Genomic DNA, 10,159 nt, shown 5'->3' on the forward strand with positions numbered 1-10,159 from the left:
CAAGCTTAACTTCATCCTTTTTCTAACTCTTCTCTATGACGGCCGTACAACCTTCCTTGGCAACCCCCCAACCACCATCGGCTAAGAAAAGAAAGAGAGAGGGAAAATAAGACAAAAAGAAGAAGAGAGGAGGATTGGGGAGATGGCGTCAAGTAGATGGAGGCAATGAGGCGGATTCTTAATTTTATTTTGGCTCCCTCTCTTTTATATTATTGGTTTTGGCTCTCTTAGTTTCTATTTAGAATTTTTTCGATGCTCAATATGTTCTCACCTCTCTAGCCCTCGCCCCTCCTCTCTCTCTCTATATCTATCTCTGAAGCACTCAACTTTTCCTTTTTTTGTTATTTTATCTATCACTTTCTTCTCAAATAGAGATTGGGAGGGAAAATAATAAGAGCCTCTCTCTATTTCTCATTCGTCTCCTACTCCTTTCATATTATATTCCTTTTTTTACTAGATTTATTAGGGAGAATATGCACATGATGAGGTGATTATAGGAGATGCTTAAGAAACATTCAGAAGTAAAAAGAAAACAGAGCATCCATATTTGAGATCCAATAAGGAAGAGATCAAAACAATGCATGAATCAGACCAATCTCTAATAGCATTTTCCAACTCAAAATCAGAAACTCAAAAACTATTGAAAAAAGAGATTCGTATCATATTCTCGCCACTCCTATATTCTCCACTTTGTAGCACCCCATCTTTTTAGAGCTTCACTCTCATTTTGCTTCATTTAGTTATGAACAAAACCATTTTTTTCTTCATGATGTTAATCTGTTCTGATCAACTTAATTAAATATTTTATATTTTTAGAGCTTTGTAAATCTAAGGTTTTTAGTATGAAAAGAAAAGCTTCTTTCTTTTAGCAAAAAAGTCCTCCATCCCCCTGGCACTGTCACCCCCATCCTCTTCCTTCTTCTCTCTTCATCTTATTTTTCTTATTCTCTCTTGCCTTCACTAGCAGTGGTTGGAGGGTCGGCGGCGGCGATTATACGGCCATCATAAGAAGAAAGATCGGAGAAAGAGATGAAATTAATGTTGGAGATTGGATATTTTAGTCATTAGACTATTTTAAATCCATATCAGATTCTATTCTATTTTAAAATAATCTAATAAATCTATATCAGTCATCTAACTCCAAATAATATGCCGCATGGCACCGACGGCATGTTTTTCTCCGAATTGAAAGATTGGTAGGGGGCATTGTAATAATCTACAAAGTGTAGGGTTAATAGTACTGAAATTGAAGATGCGGGGGGAGGGAGGGAGATATTTGCAAATTATGATAAAATATAGAAAATTTTTACTTTTTATCCATAACTTTTTTGCAAGAAAGCACCTATTAGGATTGTTGGCTTTTTCAAAAAAATACTTATGATTCATTTTTCAAGGATCAATATGTAAGAATGTCTTGATTTGTTGCTTTGGCTTTTATTAGTTCATCATGTTCTCTTTTTTTTTTTTTTTCAATTGTCTATGACCATGATAAAATTGTATATTTTATTGGATTGATAGTTGATGTTGGAAAAAAAATATCATCCTAAAAAAAAAAATAAAAAGTAAAAGATGTTGGAAGAAAAAGATAGATATCTATCCTATAGGGCAGTACAAAGGACTTCTGCATATGACAAATATCATATAACCGAAGGGTCACATTTATCGACTAGCCTATTCTTGTGCCTTCTACCGAAAAGTCTCTTCCCATGCTTCCTAACTATTATTCCCGTTGGCACACATGCGGCGATAGTTGTACAAGAGCTACTGTTGTGCAGAAGTCTGACATGATACATACGGTGATTTGGCAGTGCTTGGCATGGTGAAGAAAAGAATAAAAAGAAAACAATCAACAGCGTTAAAAAATAATATATAGTTGATAACATCAAATACCATTTTTTGTATATAACAAGTAAGACATCTATACACTATCCCCTTCCTTGGTAGGTGAGGAGTGCTAGCAGATCATAGGATGGTGTGGTGATGGATCATGATTGTGCAGACAGAGGTTGCTATGGTAGTGGACAAACATCAACGACTGACCCTTTTTATAAATACACATATCCTCCATCCCTTCGTTGATAGAATTTTAGAGGCGATGCGGGTGTGCAAGAGAGGAGCATGGGTCCGTATGCGAAGAATAGAGGATGGCGCGGTGGTGGGTCATCATTAAAGTTTTTCTTTTCTTTTTTTTATATACATGTCGGACTTGGGTTCACCAACAAGACTCGGATGGGATGTAGGTGAGACGGAAAGGGGTGTGGGAGGGCATGGTGAGTGAATGCTTACAAATAACCATATAGTAAGGTGCATAGACTGCCATACCTATACAACAAGGGCCTATATAGGATAAGAGGGGAGCTACAAATGTCAAAGGTTGGGACTTAGTTTATACAGCACATACGGCTTAGACTTACCATCATCAATCCAAGGAGAGATGTGGAGGTCAACACCTCAGTAATAAAATGGTACATTTAGCCTCCGTTTAAGGTAAATAACATGGCTGCAATTATATAATTAAGGTTGGTGGACGTATACCATACTGGTCAGGATCTATAGTTATTTCTTCCCCTCTAGGTGGATGCTCTGTCCATGCTCATTGATTTTTGAGCCTAGAACATAGGTCCCACCTCTCTCATTAATTTTTTCCACCACTCTAAATGAGACTAGGTGTATGTGGGGGGTCGCTACCAACGGATGGCCTTCTACATCCCACAATATAGAAAGAGAAGGAGATAGAATATGCCATCCACTGCTAGACATGTGACATTCAGGCTGAGTGTTGACATTTGTTCATGAACAAGATAGTCTACCTACCATGCTAGAGACACACGGCATCGAACCCTGGGGTCTTTTTTTAAAAAAATAAACTTGTTGATTTTTAAAAAAAAGTAGAATAGCAAAGAATAGCGAAAGAAAAAATGTTGAGTAGTTGGAGAACTTAACGATGGAAAGAAAAAATAGAAAACTAATGAAATCTTTGAGAAAAAAAATGTATGTCTTTTTTTTTTTTCTTGAGAGGTAGGCTTTTTTTTTCATGCATTTCTTCTCAGCAAAAATAGCATAAAAAAAAAAGAGGGCATGGAAAACATGAAATATTTGTTTTTTTTTTTCTTTTCTTTTTTAGGGAGAGGCACACAATGGATTTTTTTTTTCTATGCATTTTTCATGGAAAAAAGAAACTAAAAAAAATGCTACGGAGGATGGAAAAAAAGTATATATATATTTTTTTTTTTTTATGAGAGGCAAGTTTTATTTTTTCATGAATTTGTTCTCAAAAAAAATTGAATAGAAAAGAGAGCGACAAGGAAGATAGAGGAAATACCATAATTTTTTTCTCGTTCTTCTTTCGATAGAGAAATACAATGGAGCTTTCCTTTTTTAATGCATTTTTTCTTTAAAAAATTGCTATAGAGGATTGAAAAAAATAGAAATATGGTTATTTAAGAACTATGAAAAAAATTAGCGGAGAAAAACTTGAAAGAGAAAAATATCAAAATCTGCTTGGATGGTGGCTTTGTCCCTCCTAATGGCTCTCCAGGGCTCCTTGCTACCAATAGAGGATTGCTATTGGGGTGCTGGACATCATCTTCCCATGGCTGGCAAAGAGTGAAGCGACTGGATGGGGAGTTCTTACTAAAGAGAGCCAATCCTCCTCTTCCCATTCTTGGCAAAAGGTGAGGTATCTAGGAAGGGGGCATAGAGGAGCATAGGAGGGTAGAGCATAAGGAGAGCTCTAAGCGGACTCAAGGGGAGGGGAACAGAGGCATGAGGTGTGGTGGGGAAGCTATGAGATAGAAGGACAACATAGAGAATGGAGGAAGAAACTTAGAAGAGGAAGAAGAAAGCATAATCAGTGGTGCCAACATGGGATCGAGCATGAAGATAGGGGGGAAGAAGGAAGAGTTGTGGGAAAAGATAGTGCTGGCTTATGAGAAATGGAGAAGCGGTTGATCAAAGATGTTAGCATGGGATCAGGCACAAAGAGGTAGGGGGAAAGAAGAAAATGAAAAGAGGGCATGAAGAGCAACATTCAGAGATCATTAGAATCTAGGAGGGGTGCATGAGAGGTGCTGGCACAGATCGGGCACATAGAAAGAGGAGAAAGAAGGAAAAGCTGGGGAGAAAGGGAGCAAAGATTCATAATAATTGGAGGGGTTGATCACAGATGCGATATAAGATCAGGCATGAAGAAGAAGGGGGAGGAGGGAAAAAATAGGGAAGATGGAATGGAGGGTAAGCTTTGCATGTCATTGGAACCAAGAGGATCAATCAAAGGTGCTGGCACAAGATTGACTATGGAGAAGTAGAAAGAAAGAAAAAATAAAATAAAAATATAATCAAATATATAGATCAGTCAAAAGTTTCGTCTTCATGAGGCATGCAAGTTTCACTATGAGAAAAAAAAAAATTTACAAGAAGAGATCACACCTTCAATCCTTGTACACCAATCTCTCTCTCAACAAAAAGCTCTCCCTCATAAAAGCGCTATCTCTCTAGGAGACCCCCTGCATCCCTGAAATGACCGATGTCCGCTGTCTGATAGTCTGTCCAAAGTCTCTTACTTCTGCTCTCTGTCGGTGCCTCTCAGGATATACTGGTGCTGCTGCCGAACTCTCTCCCTCTCGGCTCTCGGGTTCTCTATCGACTACCCTCTGTCTCAGGTCCTCCTCTCGGTTGTTGCCCACAGGCCTCTTAAAAGCCTCAGACGGAGTTCAATTGGAGTCCAAACAGGTCTTTGGACTCCTGTTAGAACTCAAAGAAGCCTTCTATCCATCTAATCCTAACCGCGACCTCTGGTGCTCGTCCGATTATGCCAAAATAACCTCCGGTCCACATAACCAATGCATGAGCCATGAGAAACACCCCCGAAATGCCGTCGGTCCATTATGGACCATGCGAAATGCATGGGGAAAACATCTCGGTCCACGCCACGCACATGGACCGCATGAAGGCTGCACAGGCCGCGCACTCGCACTTCCACTAGACCAGCCCGCAAGCATCTATGCGTGCCCATGCTAGGCCGCATGCTCACGGCCGACCTGTGTGCACCCGCATGCTGGGCCTGGGCCTGGCCTGCGCATCTACTAGCCCACGCCAGCCTATGGGACCCGTCTGCCATCCGTGTGCCATACCAGTCCACCTTCTAGCCTTCTTTTGTGCATAGTTTTTTTGTCTAAACTCCGTTTGGATTGATTTTGGTCTCGTTGGATTCTATTCATTGTCCAATACCTCGTTCTGAAATTATTATGAATCAAATCTTAAAATATTTTTCACAACAATCTCCATCTCGACTCGATATTTGGCTTCCTTCTAACTTTGAGAGCTTTTTGGATCATCTCATCCCATGTTCTGGGGTAAATACTTGCTGATCATGGATGGACAAATATGAGAGTCAAGCCAGGCTGCTCGATCCCATCTCCATCATATGCTGTGCTCCTGTTGATCTGAGATTTGTTTGAGATAGTCTCCTACGGTAATAGGAATCTCACCTTATGATATTGCCTCTCATCCTCTCGAGTCTCTCATCTCATGCCTGATCCACCACCACCTGGAGCTTCACCTCACTCTGGATCCTCCTTAGCTCCTGAAGCTCCACCTTACACTGGGCTCTCCGTCAAATAGTAATATCCTCTTATCCTCTTCTTTCCCTCCAATATCATCCTATCGCCATGCAAAATTTTCAGGATTCCTCCATCAAGTCTCCACCTGTAGTCGGTCAAATTCTATTTGCTCGGTGAGATAAGATTTCATCTGAAATTGGACATATATTGAACCTCCCCCAATCTTTTCACTACACCACCATGTCACTACAAGAACAAACAAAATTAGAAATGAAAAAATCTATTTCTAAATAAGGAAATTCCATTGCTCAATGTATTTAACAATAGAATAGAAATAAAAAAATTCTATTTCTATCTATCTCATTGCAAAATCCATCAGAAATAAATTTTTGTGTCTGTTTCTAAATTTACAAATGGATTAGCAATGAAACTCTTTTTATTTCAAATTAGCTATTGAAATATATCCATTTTAAATTAGCAACAAAAATATTTTTATTTCAAATTAGTAACGGAATACTTTTTCATTGCTAATTTGAAATAAAAATATTTCTGTTGCTAATTTGAAATAGAAAGAGATTCTGTTGCTAAATAAAAATAAAATATTTTATTTCTAATTAGAATTAGAAATTTTGTTTCTAAATAGAAATAAAAATATTTTTCATTTCAAATTAGCAACGAAAATGATTTTCGTTGCTAATTTGAAACGGAATATCTTTTGATTTTTGTTTAGAAATGGAGATAATTTTTATTGCAAATTAGAAATGTAAACAACTTTCATTTTTAATTAAAAATAAAAATTTTATTTCTGTTTCATTTCAAATCAGATAAAAAATTAAAAAAAAAACTTTTTGGAAGCGAAATTGTAATCCGTTTCTAATCAGAAATGGAATTCTATTTCTATTCTGTGTCTAAATTGATAAAAATAAAAAAAATATTTTTTTTATTTATAATTTTTCACTTAATCTTATATTTTATGTCCAATGTTCAATTAAAAAACTAAATATAATAAAAAGTATATTTTATCAATATAAATAATAGATAAAATGTAGCATTAAAATTCAAATACATCAAATAGTCTGATAAAAAAAAAATCTAAAATCTAACTGTCATCATCATCATCTTCAACAACATCATCTGGTGGAGTATCTGGATCTGGAGATATAAACTTTGAGCAGCTCATCATCTACTGCATTATCTCCTTAATCTGGTGCATCCGATCTTGCAACCTCTACTTTCTCTCATTTCGCTCCTTATTCTGTTCCTTCAATGTAGCAATAGTCTGCTGGAGCTCCTGATTTGCAACAACAATCTCCTGAAGCTACTAATTCTGCTTTGTCAATTTCTCTCTCAACTGTTGAAGCTCATCCTCCAATGCCTCTAAATGCATGCAAGATGACGTAGTTGAGGATGATCCGTAAGATGACTGAGGATAAAAAGTAGATGCCTGAAAACCCACTCCATATACTCTATGCTTCTTCTCCCCCTATGACCTCATACCAAAGCGGTCTCCCATCCACAATAGGAGGCTCATTGCATCTCTCTTGTGGCTGAGACATATACTCTTTAAGCATATTATAGTGATCCTGCATCATATCAATTATTAAATATTATCTCCAAAATTTATCTCACAGTGCAAATATTGAAATATAGTCAATGTCAATGCTGATTCACTTAGTTTATCTCACAGTGCAAATATTGAAAGATAGTCAATTCAAATACTTATTCACTTACATAAATAGTCTTTACCCATTCATCAACAAGTTCACCATTGGCCTTCCTAGTATGGGTCACCTCGAATAGCTCATATGGGAGAGGTTCTCTACCATGCTTTTCTCGTTGAAAAAAATTATCAATTTAAATAACTTGCATTAAAATTAATAGACACACGAATAAACATTAAAAAATTAACTCACAAATCTCTGAGCATGTCGTGTATGGGAAATAGAGCCCCCTGTATAGTGAGATATCCCAGATCATGCTCCACCAATCTCGCTGAGGCAATTTGCTCTAAATTGATTACTATGAGCTTTGAAATCTTCTTTGGCTCATTCCTCTTTTTATCTTTGTCATGCAGTATCAGAAACATGTATAGGCTTCTCCTTCAACTTTCTCATGAAATGCACGAGGGCATTATATCGCTCTTCAGCTTTATGTCTCCAGTCTATCTGAATCTTTGAGGTTATGGCCTCATCCCACTCGAAATATTTTTATAGTAAAATAAATAAATAAAAAATAATAACATCTCATGTAAGAATATTTAACATAAAAATTTAAAAAAAATAAAATAAAATAGAGGCTTGGTTGCGAAATTTGATGGCTTTGGATCACTTCCTATATAAGTCCATCATCATGTTTATGTTGATGGGTTATTATTTAAGTCGATAATGGACCATGGAGAATTGTACACAATGAGTTTGATTTTTCATCCAAGTTGTTCAAGATCAGATATGAACAATTACAAACACCAAGTAATGTTTATTGTGTAGAGATAGGTTGTTCATAAACCAATAGTGAACAAGTAATGAAAAAATGACCATAAAATCAACTAAGCTATAGATTGACACATTTTATATATGCTATCAGATTAAATCAACTAAGCTATAGGCACATTTCATATAAATTATTAATAAAATATATTTATAATTTTTATTTAAAAAAATTCAACTCTTGTTTTAACCTAAGTATTGGCAAGCATTAATTTCTTATATTTGATTAAATTATTTATTATTTGAAATTTCTCTCAATAGAAATTCTTTATTTTTTGAGAGATGGCCTTCCAACAATGTCCATCCTCATCCAACTTTTCTTTGAAACTTGATGTTATCTTTCGAGCACACATCTCAGAGGGTTCTAACCTGTTAAAAAAATAACAGATTGTACAAATGATTAGTACCAATAAAAAATAATTAAATATCATATATATAAAATTTAATTTAAAATATTAGTACTTATTATTGACTGCAGTTATGATTGGTCTTTTATTTTGATGGTCACAGGATAATGTATTTGAAGATGGTATCGGCGTAGCAGATGGGCTTCCATCATCCACTGTGGGTACTCCACTAGCAGGAACAGTGGATGAGATAACTGTAGGAGCAGATGGTAATAATGATCATGCTGTAGAACGTGAAGGAGCATCGACCTCAGCTGGCATACATAGCTCTCCATACATATTGCCATCACCCTCTGTATGAAGGACTGGCCTAGAAGACCCTATTCCCCTTCTTTTGTCAGCTCTAGACCCTACTCTCCGACTGTTCCCTCTCATCCTGTAAAAAAAAATTTATATAATTTTATAATACCATTGTTTTCTAACTTCATTCACAAAAATAAAAATAAAAATAAAAATAAAAATAAAATATTCATTCACACAAATATCATTATTCACTATCTTCATAATCTTCATCATCTTCATCATCGGTATCTGAGTCAAGCTGAGGTTCCTCTTCATCATCAATTTCAATTAGTATCCCACTTGGATCATTCAAAGACTGTTGTGCATCGTCAGCATCTATTTGTATTCATGGGATTTTCATTTTATCTTGTTGAAAAGGTGCATCACGTGATAGGACAGTTGTCTCCCTCACTTCAGGAAGCTCCACAACAGACCTAGCTTTTATTTTGAAAACTACCCACCAATCAATCTTATCGCACCTTAAACTAAGATATGTCGTATAATTGACTTGAGCGGCTTGAATAGCAAGAACAAATGGTTCATATCTATTAAAAGATCGCTTATGATTAACTTTAACAAAATTATATTGTTGATGAATCTTTGTTCCCATATTTGGTGTCGAATCAAATCAATCACATTTAAACAAGAAAGTTCTCTTGATTGATAATCCTGAATACTCCAAGCATATAACTTCAATCAATTGTCCATAGTAGTCGCTTTCTTCAATACTATAATTAATACCTTGTATGCACATACCATTATTTATCGTGGCCCTATCTGAACTATAACTTTTAGTGTGAAACTTATAACCATTCACTACATAGTCGCTATATGTCATCACACTTTTTAACAGACCTTTTGCAACAGCCTTTAAGAATTGGTTCTAGATGTTTTTGGAGGGATCGTGTGCATATTTATAGAACCACATCGCAAATTCACACTTTAGTTTCTTATCAACATCTGCCTCAGTGATTTGTGGATGCATATGTCATAACTCATCAATAAAAATGCTTCAAACAATAAAAAGAATAAATTAATATAGATTTAGAAACATTATAATCTTCTTCTATTATTAATGGTTATAAATAATTCAATGTAAAAAGATATAAATTTATATTATAAAATATACTTAATATATGGTTTCACTTCTGAACAATTCAATAGGATATACATTTGAGCAGTCCGATGTTCATCTTTTGTCAGATATCTAACTTTTTCTCTACCAAATGGCCTACCAGAATGTGTAAAAATCGATAGATTTTCTTCATTTTCTTCTATGACTTCTCCACCATCATCATTATGTGGCACCTTTCAATGCTTTGTGTTCACATGTGGTTCGAAATAATGAGCACAGAATGATGATGCTTCTTCAACTAAGTAAGCATTGCATATTGAACCTTCAACTTTGACTTTATTTTTTACA

The sequence above is a fragment of the Elaeis guineensis genome, chromosome 8 (genome assembly GCF_000442705.2).
Source record: "Elaeis guineensis isolate ETL-2024a chromosome 8, EG11, whole genome shotgun sequence".
In the NCBI taxonomy this organism is placed as follows: Eukaryota; Viridiplantae; Streptophyta; class Magnoliopsida; order Arecales; family Arecaceae; genus Elaeis; species Elaeis guineensis.